Below are 15000 nucleotides of genomic sequence, written 5' to 3'. Positions count from 1 at the left end.
GACATTCAATGTTATTACACAGAAGTGGGCTCCTCCAACGGCCTACGACCCGATCAGCAACCGTGCCATGAGGACACCGCTGTCTCCTGCCGCCCTGTTTGAGAAGGAGGCCAGAGCTGAGGTCCTCAGGGAGAAACCCACAGCCAGTCCTGATGGATATCAGCATCGCTGTTCGCCAGAGGTGGACAAATCTGGGGGAGGATAACCGTAAGAAGTGAGTTTCCAAACCCTCACCTTTCCAACCAGTTGTTTCCATTTCTTGTTATTTGCAAGGCAGAGAGAGGGAAAGTCTGACCCTAAGTCCTGCCTCAAGGCAAGGCATGACGTCATCACATTGATGCCACGTTTGGACTTGTGGGTCAGAGGACCCAATTCAGAATCGGAAGAAGACACTGAGGCGATGGGGGTGAAGGAGAGAAAAAATAATAATAATAAAAATAAATAAAAGCAATAAAAGCGAGTGAGCTTAGTTTTTAGTTAACAGTATTAACAATATAATAATAGTAATAATATGTAAGAATGCATGACATATGACTTATTGTTGCATTGACATATGACTTGTCATGACTTGCCATGACTTGTGCATATAACCTATCTAGGTTCTCTATACATCCAGGAGGGGCTGGCACCACTACATGGATGACCTTCCAGAAAAGGTCATCCGTGTAGCAGGTCAGAGTACTTGTGCTGAGACGAGTACTGTGCCTCAAACATTGCACATACAGTACATGACCTTGACCACACTGTCAGCCAGGGTTGTCGACGTCTGTTCCCCGGGCCACCTCGCAGTGGGCGCGGGCCGAGATCAGCTCCTTGACCCCGGAGAGCCGCTTCTTGGTCCGCAGGTTTAGGAGGAAGCAGCAGCAGCAGCAGCAGCAGCAGCAGCAGCAGCAGCAGCAGATCAAAGATTGAATTCTAAAAATGAAACAATAATAAATGTTTGACATTAATCCAAAATTTATTTTAAATTTTGTCATGGTTTGTGATGATTTTGTAGCATTTTCTGATGATTTTGAATGTTTTACTCAAGGAAAGCATGATGAGAACATGCATATATAGAGAATAGAATACACAGATTTTTTTTTTTATTTTTTTTTTTTCAACCAGGGGATGAAGCATTGCATTTTGTTTTGTTATAGGGTTAGCCCCAACATAACCACCCCCCACACATACACACAGGTGAGACCCAAACACACCATGGTGGATGAGGACCGCTGAGAGGACGAGGAGGAGGAGGAGGAGGCGGCGGCGGCCCGTGAGAAGAGGAGCAGAAGGAGGTCCGGTGGCGACCCGTAAGAAGAGGAGCAGAAGGAGGTCCGGTGAGAGGATGAGCAAGAGGAGTTACAAGAAAACAAAAACAACAACAACAACAACAACAAGCACAGCAAAAACAAATTGTCATCAGTTTATGAATTGAACACATCAATGTGTATCATCTGGAAAACGTGTGTGACTCAATCAGTCCAGCTGCAAAAACATAGCCGTGTAAGGTGAGCTGCATGCGTGAGCTATTTCATATATTTTTTATTTATTTTAAAGCTATATTCATGCATTTTGTCTATTTTGGCACTGGCTTATGTTTAACTTATCCCCAACCCCACAACCTTCAAATGTATATAGATATGCATGTATATAGATATGCATGTACATAGAGATGCATGTATATAGATATGCATGTACATAGAGATACATGTATATAGATATGCATTTATATAGATATATATACAGGAGGGGTTCACTCCTGCATCAGAGAACTACCACTGTGACATGGACAAAGTCAAGAGTCAGAGAAGCTCACCCAAAAAAATTAATAAATAACATCCAGAAACAAACTGCTACCTAAATGTATTTATTTATGTATTTATTTATCTATATATGTATTTATTTATCTATGTATTTATGTATTTATTTATTTATCTCTATGTATTTATTTATCTCTGTATGTATCTATTTATCTATGTATGTATCTATTTATTTATGTATGTATTTATTTATCTATGTATGTATCTATTTATCTATGTACGTATCTATCTATGTACGTATCTATTTATCTATGTACGTATCTATTTATATATCTATTTATTTATTATTTATAACTGCTGCACCAGCAGCACCAACACACCACCAACACACCAGCTCGTAATAACTGCAGTCGAGTTGTGTGGGAATGCAGCCCAAAAGCGTGTGGGAAACTCCATCTAAGGCTAAATACAGGACGTCTCAGGTCAGAGGAGCCTATTTTGTCCTGCAACTCCACGATGAACTTATCTGTGAAGCCACACAGTGCAGTACAGCGGTAAACTCCATCTAAGCCTAAATACCGGCTGGCTGGCCTAACCCTGACAATGCATAAATCCTCTCAGAGAAACTCAAGCAAAAATCTATTATAAATAAGTTACCGACACACGACAGCCGCACTTTGCCTGGGAATGTGACCAGGCACATCAAAGCTCAGACTCACAGCGACAGCACAGGGTTCACCAGCTAACTAGCTCAGGGCTATGTGGTTCGCCCCAATGACGTGAGCCATGAACTGGATCCAGAAACAAGCTGCTACCTATATCTATCTATCTATCTATCTATCTATCTATCTATCTATCTATCTATCTATCTATCTATCTATCTCTCTCTATTTATTTTTTTAGTTAAGTCTACAGTCAACAGCTAAAACCAACTGATTGAGCGTCACCTAGCAATCAAAATGTGCAAATATGACTTAGAAGTGTTTAAAATTTAAAAAATAACAAATAATAAAAGATAAATCAATAAATAATAAATGAATAAATAATAATTAAATGATAATAAATAAATAAATAATAAATAAAAATGACACAAAAAAAGGAAAAAAAAAAAAAAAAGAAAAAAGTGAAAGCCAGTGACAGCAAATTATCACAGTCACTGACAAGAGTGACTGAAAATGACCAACAATAACTAAAAACCGGCAAACTGAAAACTATGACTTCTCCCTCCCTAAAACTCCCTCCCTCCCTCCCTGCCTGCCTGCACAGCTCTGTGTAGACACTGAGTCATTCAGAGGTTAGGTGTTGGCTTTCCCGCTTCAGCAACTCCTCCTTCATACAAACTGTGAAACTTCCCTTTCAGAGTGGTGTAGAGCTTCTTTTGGCTGGCACTCTCTACATCAAGCGTTCCCGTGTCTGTTTGTGCGTAAATAGACAATAACGTGGTGTATGAAACCTCCAGCAGCAGCAGCACCAGCAGTAGCAGCACCACCAGCAGCAGCAGCAGCACCACCACCACCACCAGCAGCAGCACCACCACCAGCAGCACCACAAGCAGCAGATCAAAAGTTGAATTCTAAAAATGAAACAATAATAAATGTTTGAAATCAATCCAAAAATTCTTTTGTCTTGGTTTGATGATGATGGTTTCGTATTTCGTAGCATTTTCTGACAATTTTGAATCTTTTACTCAAGGGACAACGTAAGGAGAACGTGCATATATAGAGAACAGAATACACAGAGAGACATTTTTTTTTAATTTATTCATTTTATTTATTGTAAATATTTATTTTATTTTTATCTATTTTTATTTATTTTATTTATTTATTATAAGTATCTAGGAAAGGAAATTCAAGGAAAGCGTGATGAGAACACGCATATATAGAGAACAGAATACACAGATTTTTTTAATGTATTCATTTTATTTATTGTAAATACTTATTTTTTTTTATTTTATTTATTTATTGTAATTATCTAGGAAAGGAAAGTCAAGGAAAGCGTGATGAGAACATGCATATATAGAGAACAGAATACAGAGATTTTTTTTTTAATTTATTCATTTTATTTATAGTAAATATTTATTTTTATTTATTTTATTTATTGTAATTATCTAGGAAAGGAAATTCAAGGAAAGCGTGATGAGAACGTGAATATATAGAGAACAGAATACACATTTTTTTTAATTTATTCATTGTATTTATAGTAAATATTTATTTATTTTTATTTATTTTATTTATTTATTGTAATTATCTAAGAAAGGAAATTCATTTTATTTATTGTAAATATTTATTTTAATTAATTAATTTATTTATTTACTCTTGTTTTTTTTTTCCCAACCAGGGAATGAAGCCTTGTATTTTGCAATATTTTAACTGGAATGTTATAGCGTTAGCCCCAACCTACCCCCCCACCCCCCATCCAAAACACAGACACACAAGTGACATTCTCACACACACCATGGTGGGCGAGAACCGGTCAGACGAGGAGGAGGAGGAGGCCCGTGAGAAGAGGAGCTGAAGGAGGTCCGGCGAGAGGAAGAGCAAGAGGAGTTACTAGAAAACGACGATGACAACAACAATAATGAGCACAGCAAAAAACAATTTGTCATCAGTTTGTGAATTGAACACATCAAAGTGTATAACAGCTTGCAAAAACGTGTGTTCAATGTGGTCATCAGTCCAGCTGCAAAAACGTACGTAGCCGTGTACAAGCTGAGCTGCATGCGTGAGCTAACCCTATCCGTGCATTATGTCTATTTTGGCATGCAGCATTATTAACAATATAATCCACTTCTGTGGGGGTAAAACTATAATATTTCCCTTCCATTTTATCAGTAAGTGGTGCTCAATAAATAGAGAGGGTATTATTTCCTTAAAGTTAGTCACCGAATTGTCAGACAGACATCTACTGTAATGATATTTATCTATCTATCTTTAACCATTAAATCAGTTTTAGGAACGTTAGATTTTTTTAAATTGCAATTCTACAAGTTAAATGTGTTTAATTTTACAAGATCAGACATTAAAACATTTCACTGAAGAAGCATTAAATGTGTTAAAGATGTCAGAGAAAAGATCCAGTGTGCAGAAATGTAGAAAACCTGTAATGTACAATTAATATAGAGCAACAATACTTGCATATATGCAGTGTTCAAACTGGCATAAATTAGAAAAAATAAATAAATTATATGCATCTATCTGTAAACATTTAATCCATTTTAGGGTTAGGGTTCCTTTCAGATTCAGACTTTATTTCAATTCTCAAAGTTAATATTTTTTGAGCAATTTTCACAGTTTTCACTTGTTATAGTTGAACTTTTGTCAAATTTTGAGTAATGTTGGTGAAATTGTGTTCATTTTAGTTGTTACCTCAGCTTGAATTAGGTTTTGTATCAACTTATCGCATACATCTTGAATCTTTTTGGACAAATTTGGAGTAATTTCATATAATTTCAAGTCAATCTGGAAACGTTTTATCTCATTAGGAGAAGTTTTTGACCCATTTTTACCAATTTTCTTCTGGTTTTGAACAACTTTGTACTTTGGAGTCATTTTTTAATGTTGTTATGAGCAGGTTTTTGAGGCATTTTGTACAATATTCAAACTTGTTTTGGACAAATTTAGAGTTGTGTAATGAGTTGTGTTCCAAGTGCTTTCTTGTTTCAAACAAGGTTTTGAGTCATTTGGCTCAATGTTTGTACTTGATTTGATTTGGATGACTTGGAGTGATTTCAGATGCATTTTTTTTTTTTTAATCTTTTTGGGCAAATGTTTGGGTAATTTTATACAATTTAGTCAATTAGAAAAAGTTCTTGAATAATTTTGCACAAAGATTACACTTTTTTTGAGCAAATTGTCATTAGGATTCAATTTTGAACAGTTTTCAGTTATTTTACTTGAATTTTTGCCAAATTTTGAGTGAAATTGGTGAAATTGTGTTAATTGTTGTTGAGTCCAATCAAGCAAATTTTATTGTTACCTCAACTTGAATTCACTTTTTAATCCACTTCTGCACAAATTCTGGACAAATTTTGGGTAATTTCAGAAATTTTTTTGAATAATTTTGCACTGTTTCATCTTTTTTGTCATTTTCATACCGTTTACAGTTCAAAGAAATGTTAAATGTTTGTTAAGAACATATATGCGTGTGTGTGTGTACATATATATATATATATATATATATATATATATATATATATATATATATATATATATATATATATATATAAAATCACTTTAGATATTTTTTGAAGATTTTTACTCATTTTTAAAATATATTTACAAGAATTTCCTTGCCAAATTTAGGATTTTTTTTTTTTTTTTTTAATAAAAATTTTAAAGGAAACTTTTAAGGAATTATTGGAATTTTCTTCCAGAAGGTTTTGCAAATTTTCAGAAATTTGGGGAATTTTTTTTTTGTTGATTTTTAAAATTTATTTATTTATTTTCAGACAAGGTAACAGTATTTTTTGGTGCCCGTAAATGAGGACAACAGGAGGGTTAAGTTAGCTCAACTTGAATTCAGTTTTCTGTCAGATTCCAGTGTAAATTCCACGTGATGTGAAGTTGATGCTACATTATGATGTTGACCCAGTTTGGTTGACAGAAATAAGCGATAAATTTCCTCTCAGAGTGCATAAATAGAGTGAAGTGTTGGTCTGTGGAAACTCTGATCTGTTAAATGTAGCGGCTTCCCATCCTTATTTTCCGCCTCGCTACATAAACGGAGCAGCATCACGTGACTCTGAGTGTTACTAACAGTTCACACCTCTTACCTGTAATCTGCAAGTTACCACGGTGTTGCAGTTGTCTGTTCAGGGTGAAGTTCCAGGAGGGATTTAGAAGTTCAGTCTGTTCAGAGCTGGATTTCCTCACATCAGTGGGCTGGGAGGGTGAGGAGAGGTGGAGGTTTTCAAATGTCAGGTCCAGAGAGATCGACAGACTCTCTCCAACCTCCTCCAGTCTGGCAAAAAATGGAGTCATTCTTTTCTCTCTGCAGACAAAGTTTTAATGCTGGAGAAGAGAGGAAAGTCTGAGTTAGCGCTCCGAATGTTAAAATATGCTCTGAAAAGTCGATAAAAGTCTGAGTTTATGTTAAAATACGCTCTGAAAAGTCAATAAAAATCTGAGTTTGTTAAAATATGCTCTGAAAAGTCACCAAAAGTCTGACTTTATGTTAAAATACGAACAGAAAAGTCATCAAAAGTCTGAGTTTATGTTAAAATATGCTCTGAAAAGTCACCAAAAGTCTCTCTGTTTGTGGATTTAACACTGAATCTAACATTAGATTTGAAGCCGGCTTAAATCAGACACCAATACTTCAAATTAAATTTGTGGGGGTTCTTTGTTTCCCAAGTTATTTACATCTAATAGAATTTATACAATGAAATGTGTTTTACAAAAACCTATGGCGCAACACATTAGTAGAAATATGAGAAACAGCACCAGAAATAGTACTAAAAACAGAAACATACGGCTGTGGCACCTAGTGGGCAAATAAAACAGTTAGGTAAAGTTGGCAAGATATTCACAGATTTGGACTACCGGCATCTATACCTCATGAGATATACGTTGCAATAACATATTGCCTCTTTCCCATCGTTGTAAGCTACACAATGTGCTACAAGGCCAGTTTTATCAAAAGTCGCTGTCTTTCCAGCTGCAGAAATAACACGGATGTCTATGCGCAGCTGGCTGTGCAACGAGTGAACAGGGACTGTCTGCAAATAGCAAAACCGCTGCACCAGTGAAGGGAGACACTACACAAATATTCAAATACTTGATTTTTATACACTGCAGTGTATAAAAATGTATTGATGCCGGAAGTCCAACTCTGTGAATATCTTGCCAACTTTGCCTAACTAAATAAAACCCACACTTACCACACTGCCTTGTATAAGCCTCTGTTCGAAACACATACTGCAGTAACACAAAAGCAGTTACAAACATCTCATCATTAACCAACACAAAAATACAATGCATATAATAATACATTCATATTTCATGGAACTAAGAACGTAAGATGATACACTGGAAGTATCATACCTCGCACACGAACCATTGGCACCGGCAGCACACGTGCAGCGTTTTTGTTTTTTTTTTCTTTTTTTTTGTCTGCATTTGTTCTCATTGTTTAACTCCACAAAAGAGGTGTCAACATTGTATGAGATTGATGCATATTTTAGTCTTGCAGCCAAATATTTTAATATTTAATAACGTGCAGCGTTTTCATTCTCTAACCGTCGGCACTCGTCAGCACAGTACACAGACATAAAGTGGATTTTTAATGCAAATAAACAATTTACCACCCTGTCACTATATTTCATAATTCAGTCTTTCACAGCACGGTATTATTTACATTTCCTATTGTCCCACAATAACCAGTAACCCTTTGTTCTGTTAACACAACTTCCAGTATCTTGCCCTTTGACCTCAAAACTACCACCAATACAACAATAACAATATGCCCCCTGCTGTCCAAAACAACAATCAGCAGAAGAGTCACACAGGGATTTCAGTGGTTTTCAGTATATTTACTTGCCTCTGTTTACCACCTGGTTACACCTGTATAGATTTTTTTTTTTAGTCATTTCAAAGAATTTCAAGTCAGTTTTTATCTTGTTTTGAGGTATTTTGCACAATATTGTAACTTCTTTTGGACAAATTTCGAGCATTTGAGTCATTTCAGAGTCAGTTTTTATTGTTTTTGAGCAGGTTTTGAGGCACTTTGCATGATGTTTTAACTTGGGTTAAGGGTTTGGTCTGGTTAACAAGCCCGTTTGGGAGTTAATGGAGTATGCGTATTTGATGTAGAGGTTGCTTAGGAGACACAGGACTGGGAAAGAGCATTTGTAGTGCCGAGCCAAGCTCAGGCACTGCCCCCGGTACGAGACCTGTCCCCAGACCGTGATTGGATAGAATGACAAACAGCCCGAAAGCTTGGTGCTCACCGAGTGAGTACCTGCCATCCTATATGAGCCCAGACTCCAAAAGCAGCCCTACACTAGTCCAAATTGGTGGTTCAGGTTTTGAAGGTTAGGGTTAGAGGTCAAGGAGTTAGGGTTAGAGGTCAGGGGTTAGGGGAGGGGGTTAAGGTTACAGGGTTCGGTCTGGTTTATAAAGTCCGTTTGGGAGTTGTGGGAGTATGCGTATTTGATGTAGAGGTTGCTTAGGAGACACAGGACTGGGAAAGAGCATTTGTAGTGCCGAGCCAAGCTCAGGCACTGCCCCCGGTACGAGACCTGTCCCCAGACCGTGATTGGATAGAATGACAAACAGCCCGAAAGCTTGGTGCGCACCGAGTGAGTACCTGCCATCCTATATGAGCCCAGACTCCAAAAGCAGCCCTACACTAGTCCAAATTGGTGGTTCAGGTTTTGAAGGTTCTAGGGTTAGGGTTAGAGGTCAGGGAGTTAGGGTTAGAGGTCAAGAGGTGAGGGGAGGGGGTTGAGGTTAGGGTCAGGGGATGGGGTCAGAGGTCAGGGCTAGGTGTAGGGTCAGAAGTCAGGCTAAGTCTAGTCAAGTGGCTAATGGTCCCAGTCTTGGTGGATCTAAAAGCCTGTAGTTAGGTCCTGTGTTACCTATTAAAGAGACCGCCTATATTGATTCAGTGTTTCAGGGTCTCTGGGTTGTAAGGTAATCTAGGCCTAAATGTTTTATTAATTTTAGGACACGTCATCAGTAGTGGACCTTGGGATCAACGAGTGTTTCGGCCATTATCACTAGACACTCTCCCCCAAGGGAGGCCCCGCCGAGACTGATCAGGTCTCAGAGTGCGTCCTGTCGTCAATTGCAAGTCTTTTATTTATTTATTTATTTATTTATTTATTTATTTATTTATTTATTTATTTATTTATTTATTTATTTATTATTTTTTTAAAAGAAAATAAGTAGATTTTGTTTATTTTATTCGTTCTTGGGTCTAAGGTCTGTTTTGCGATGATCAGTCTTGTAGTCAGGTGAGTCAGGTAGGTACATTTGTGGTTTGTTACAGGTGACTACGAAGGATTGTTTTAAGGTAAGTAAATCTATTTATTCTATATTCTACCCAAGTATCGTTGTTTTACAGGTAAGTGTTTTGAGCTGTTCTAAGTCAGTTGTTATTACAGGTTTCGGGGTTTTTTTTAGAGGTCAGTCATAAGGGCCGAATATGTAAAAGTCTTTTTGTCTTAGAATTTAAGGTAGAGGGAGTGAGAGAAAAGAGGTCGGATAACGGTCCTAGGTCCCGGTGCATCCACGGCCTGGTCCCCTACATCAGGCCAGGGGATGAGAATGTTAGGGGGTCAGGTCAATTTGAAGGAGTCCAATTGGTTTTTTTTTGGCAGATTCAATTCAGCGTGTGTGGTGCAGAATGGGCTGTTGGGTGGGTGAGGCTAAGCCTTCTAGAAGACTGGGCAACGATTGAGGTGCTGATGCCCTGGACCACCACATCCTGCATGCTGTTCCTAGAGTCGGAACCCAGGAGGGCCGCATACTTACCGCCTACATAGGTTAACAGGTTGCTTGTTATCACCGTTAGGTTACTACAACCTGCCCGGATAGGCTTGAAGAGTTGGATGTCTCGGTCCCTTGAGGTGGGTGAGGCCTACGTTAAGTACCCCCAACCTAACCTGTGATGTACAGCTCTGTGTAGACTGAGTCGTTCAGGAGTTAGGTGTTGGCTTTCCCGCTTCAGCAACTCCTCCTTCATAGAAACTGTGGAACTTCCCTTTCAGACTGGTGTCGAGCTTCTTTTGGCTGGCACACTGCATCAAGAGTTCCCGTGTCTGTCTGTGCATAGAAAGACAATAACATGGGATAAGCATTCTGGCTGTGGTGGATGTTTTTATCACACAGTGACTGACAACATTGACTGAACCAAACATCTCCATTAACCGACTTAAAATGTTGCCACACAATATTAAACTACAGCACAAAGCCTCCAGAAGCTAAACCCTAACCCGCGAACACACACCGATTAAATGTGTACTAGTGTTTTCAGCCATTTTATTTCATTTGAAAAAGGAAAACGTAAAACACCTGACAGAAATGTATGTCTGTCCTAACCCAACGTCTACTGACTGGTTTAAGGAAATGTTTTTCTCTACATCTGCAGACTGCTGTAAGAATCAACAGTTGAATTTGTAAAACTCGCATGTAGAATGACGTATTTCGGTGCATTTGCTTGCACGATCACAGAGACAAGTTTCTAGAGGCTGAACACGAGGACTTTATGGCATGCTTTTGTTTTTATAGCACATCCTGCTTTTGTTTTTACAAGATAACATGCTTTTATTTTTATAACATATCCTGCTTTTGTTTTTACAAGATAACATGCTTTTATTTTTATAACATATCCTGCTTTTGTTTTTACAAAATAACCTTGGATGTTATTTTGAAGTCCCAGTGGATTCTACAGCAGGCATGCAGGCAAGCAGACAGACTGAAAACAAAAAGAGAGATCAGCACCTTCACACTTCATTATCTGACGTCTGCATAACGAAATCAGATCCAGAGTCAGTCAGTGGATGAAACCTCCAGAAACAGATCCAAAGTTGAATTCTAAAAATAAAACTATAATAAATGTTTGAAATTAATCCAAAAATATTTTTTAAATTTTATATTGTTTTGTGATGGTTTTGTAGCATTTTCGGATGATTTTGAATCTTTTACTCAAGGAAAGCATGATGAGAACATGCATATATAGAGAACAGAATACACAGATTTTTAAAAAATTTATTTATATTTATTTTAATTTATTTATTTAATGTATTTATTTTAATTATTTATTTACTCATTGTTTTTTTTGTTTTTTTTTTTTTTTCCCCAACCAGGGGATGAAGCCTTGTATTTTGCAGTATTTTAATTGGAATGTTATAGGGTTAGCCCCAACCCACCCCCCACACACCATGGTGGGTGAGGACCGGTGAGAGGAGGAGGAGGCCCGTGAGAAGAGGAGCTGAAGGAGGTCCGGCGAGAGGAAGAGCAAGAGGAGTTACTAGAAAACAACGACGACGACAACGACGATGACAACAACAATAATGAGCACAGCAAAAAACAATTTGTCATCAGTTTGTGAATTGAACACATCAAAGTGTATAACAGCTTGCAAAAACGTGTGTTCAATGTGGTCATCAGTCCAGCTGCAAAAAACGTACATAGCCGTGTACAAGCTGAGCTGCATGCGTGAGCTAACCCTATCCGTGCATTATGTCTATTTTGGCACTGGGTTAGGGGTTAACTAAGCTAACCCTAGCCCCAACCGAACAACCCTCACCTGCACCCGGTCCATTTGTCTCCCAGGCAGGGAAAACCCACAGGTGCCTCTCCTCGGCCATCGCAGCAACATGGAACTCGATGGTTTCTCTGAAACCACAGAACACAAACAAAACACGGAAATTTTGATTGAAAGATGCAGCGAAATGACCACAAAAAAACACAATCATTGCCATGAAAAGATGCAAAATCACCCACCGTAACCGCAAAACATCTTGGGGAAGATCATGTGACCGCTAATGCCTATCAGCATAGGCCTCTCCTCTGATCTCTAATCCTGCCTTCCCATGACGTCCGTTAGCATTGTCGGCTGGCTGGCTGGCGCGACACCTTTGTTTTCTTCTCACCCACTTGACTGGTAAACAGATTCCCAAACAGACAGCAACGAATCGCACAACTGCTGCAGCCTCGGTCGAGTCGAGCTGACTACTCTTAAGTGTTAGGGATACTGCGAGTGTCGCCTGGCTGTTTAGCAAGCGCATTTTCTGGCGAGCCAAATGCTAACGCTATTTGCGTTTCCCATTATACACGGTCAGCTAGCATCGCGGCTAGCTACCTAGCTAGCGCGAAGCGTTTTTCGGTTCCTGTTGTTGTTGTTCCCCCTACTGACAAACATTTTCCTTTACTCACCAACGAAGCCCAGCCTCGGTCGTGGACAGAAAGATCGCGGTTAGCTCCTCTTATATGGAGGCACTGAAAAGTGCCAAAATTTAAATAAATAAATACAGTCCTTAAATAATTAATTAAATATGTCATTAATTTAATTAAAAATTGGATTTAAATATTCATTAATTAATTAAAAATTGTGAATTAAATATTTCATTAATTAATTAAAATTGGAATGAAATACTTAAATGTGTTATTATATAGAATATATCTTTAAATAATTAGAATATGTCATTAAGTAATTAAAATTGGCATTAAATATGTCATTACAATTAATTAAAAATATTGGATGTAAATACATAAATGTGTTATTAAATATGTCATTAATTTATGTAAAAATAACAATTATTTTAAGTAAAAAACATATTTCAATTATTTCACTATTTAATTAATTATTTCATGGTCCTTGCGTTGTATGGAGGACTAAAAGTGCCAAAATTAAATAAATAAATACATCATTAAATAATTAATTAAATATGTCATTAATTAATTAAAATGGAATTAAATTATTTCATTAATTAATTAAAATTGGAATTAAATACATAAATGTGTTATTAAATATGTCATTAATTTATTAAAATAACAATTATTTTAAGTAAAAAACATATTTCATTATTTCACGATTTAATTAATTATTTCATGGTCCTTGTGTTGCAGTGGATCATGAATTAATTTTATCTGTCAACCTCGCCCGTCAAAGTCCGTGGGCGGGACTAACGTGAATCCTAGTCTAATCCACTGCTTTTGTCTGCCTTGAAACCGGAAGTAGAAGTCTTTCTAAACATGGAGGCTGTGTAGAGGGAGAGTCCCGCTGTGAACTTTCTAGAGAGTTGGTGAGAGACCTTGCAGAGTATGTGGAAGCAGGACCTGCTGACCGCGAGCATGTAGCGTGTAAAGCAGAGGAATTTATTGACGTTGTTGAAGTTATTTCCGCACTTTCCGACCAAGATGTTTGACCGTAGAGTGACCTGCAAATTTAGAGGAAGTACTCCCGCCGGGTTTTCTGGTACCAGGGTGCAACAGGGAGCACACACCAGGGACCAGGGCGTTTGCATACCGAGGGAAGTTCTGGAAACATCACGTTCTTTGTGGATTACCAGCCTTGTCAAATTGCAGCGATGCTCGGAGTGTCGAGCGCTTTTCCTTTAGGACCTACTCGGCGCGGCACGGCTCCGCTCGTCTTTGTTTAGCCGCGATTCCACAAGCATCTACTCGGCACGGTACGGCTCGTCTCATCTTTGTTTGCGGAGCGTTTTCCAATACGGACTAATTTTCAGCACCTTCCTCGGCTGAGGTTCCCAGCGAGCTGAGATAAGCCGATAATGTGGCGGTTTACATAGTGCAGGCCACCTGATTGGACAGGGAGTGACGACACAGAGCAACTTCAGCACGAAAACAAAATCCTGCATTAAAAAATGACTGTAAACAGCGACGGTGTGCATTGCTCTTCACGAAACTTCTCTGTTCTTCATAATTTTAATGTGACAGCCAGACCTGTACCGTGGGTGAATGAAAGAGGTCGAGACTTTGTCTTTGGTGGCGGACCAAAGAATACAGAGAGAGCTGGACGGAAGAAAGTTTATCAGGAGGTCTCCTGAGCGGATGGCCGCTCACATATACAGTAGACTGTATATAAAGAGGACAGAAGCAGTGTAGGGAGAAAGCTGAAAAAGCTCAAAAATGACTATCGGTCCACCCAGGACCACAACGGCCGGGCGGTGGGGTCAACCAGGAGGTGTTGGAAGAGGTTTAATGGAAGCCATTTACTGGCACCGATGGCTACATCGCACCGGCGAGCAACAGGAGTGGAGACTCAGCCGCTGCATTGTTGGAGACGTTCGAGGACGGTGAGTGTTTTTGTGACTTCAAGAAACTTATACATCATTTTATTCCATTGGTGGCAACCTTCTTTTAAGCAAACAAGTATGTTTAGAAAGTAACGTCGTTGTCTCCTGTAGCAGACAATAAGATAACTAGTTAGCCATCGGCGCTAACTCCGTGCTCTGCTTGTATTTCGTGCTGCTGTTTCTAACGTTTAGCTCTCAGAAGCTATTACTTCAGTCAGCATGCCGTGTTTTTCTTGTACTTAGAGTGGAAGTGTTTATTTCTGTTCAAAGAATCCCTTTCCACATGCGAAGCCTACTCCACCTCCGTCGCGGAGCCCCCGGCTGCCCTGTCTCCTCTCCAGCACCAGCTCGGACACCGACACCAGCACGTCACACAGAAACGTCCTTATCACCGGTTAAGACACGGTAAACAGAGAGCATGGTTGATTTTCGTATTATTATTACTACAGGTGTAAATGGCCTGCAAAGCATGATCAGAACACACCGAGACCAATG

At 38.6% G+C, this 15000-nt stretch overlaps 1 long non-coding RNA gene across 14 annotated transcripts in view; it reads right to left on the bottom strand.

The window, feature by feature from the left end:
* LOC129348521 (uncharacterized) overlaps positions 1 to 12047 on the bottom strand; it is a 12154-nt gene extending 107 nt beyond the window's left edge. The window contains exons 1-7 of one of the 14 annotated variants that reach the window (XR_008601087.1): positions 11994 to 12010; positions 11625 to 11714; positions 6514 to 11278; positions 4196 to 4291; positions 1197 to 3315; positions 296 to 915; positions 1 to 191 (exon numbers count right to left, since the gene is read on the bottom strand). The exon at positions 1 to 191 is cut by the window's left edge and continues 107 nt beyond it. This is a non-coding gene — a long non-coding RNA (uncharacterized LOC129348521). Of the gene's footprint in view, positions 192 to 295; positions 916 to 1196; positions 3316 to 4195; positions 4292 to 6513; positions 11514 to 11624; positions 11864 to 11993 lie in introns of those variants that run through there. The other 13 variants (XR_008601086.1, XR_008601095.1, XR_008601091.1 and 10 more) reach the window with 13 other exon arrangements.
* Positions 12048 to 15000: the final 2953 nt, after the last annotated feature.

This window comes from Amphiprion ocellaris, unplaced genomic scaffold (genome assembly GCF_022539595.1).
Source record: "Amphiprion ocellaris isolate individual 3 ecotype Okinawa unplaced genomic scaffold, ASM2253959v1 Aocel_unscaffolded326, whole genome shotgun sequence".
Classification (NCBI taxonomy): Eukaryota; Metazoa; Chordata; class Actinopteri; family Pomacentridae; genus Amphiprion; species Amphiprion ocellaris.
This window is presented reverse-complemented; position numbering and strand designations above follow the sequence as displayed.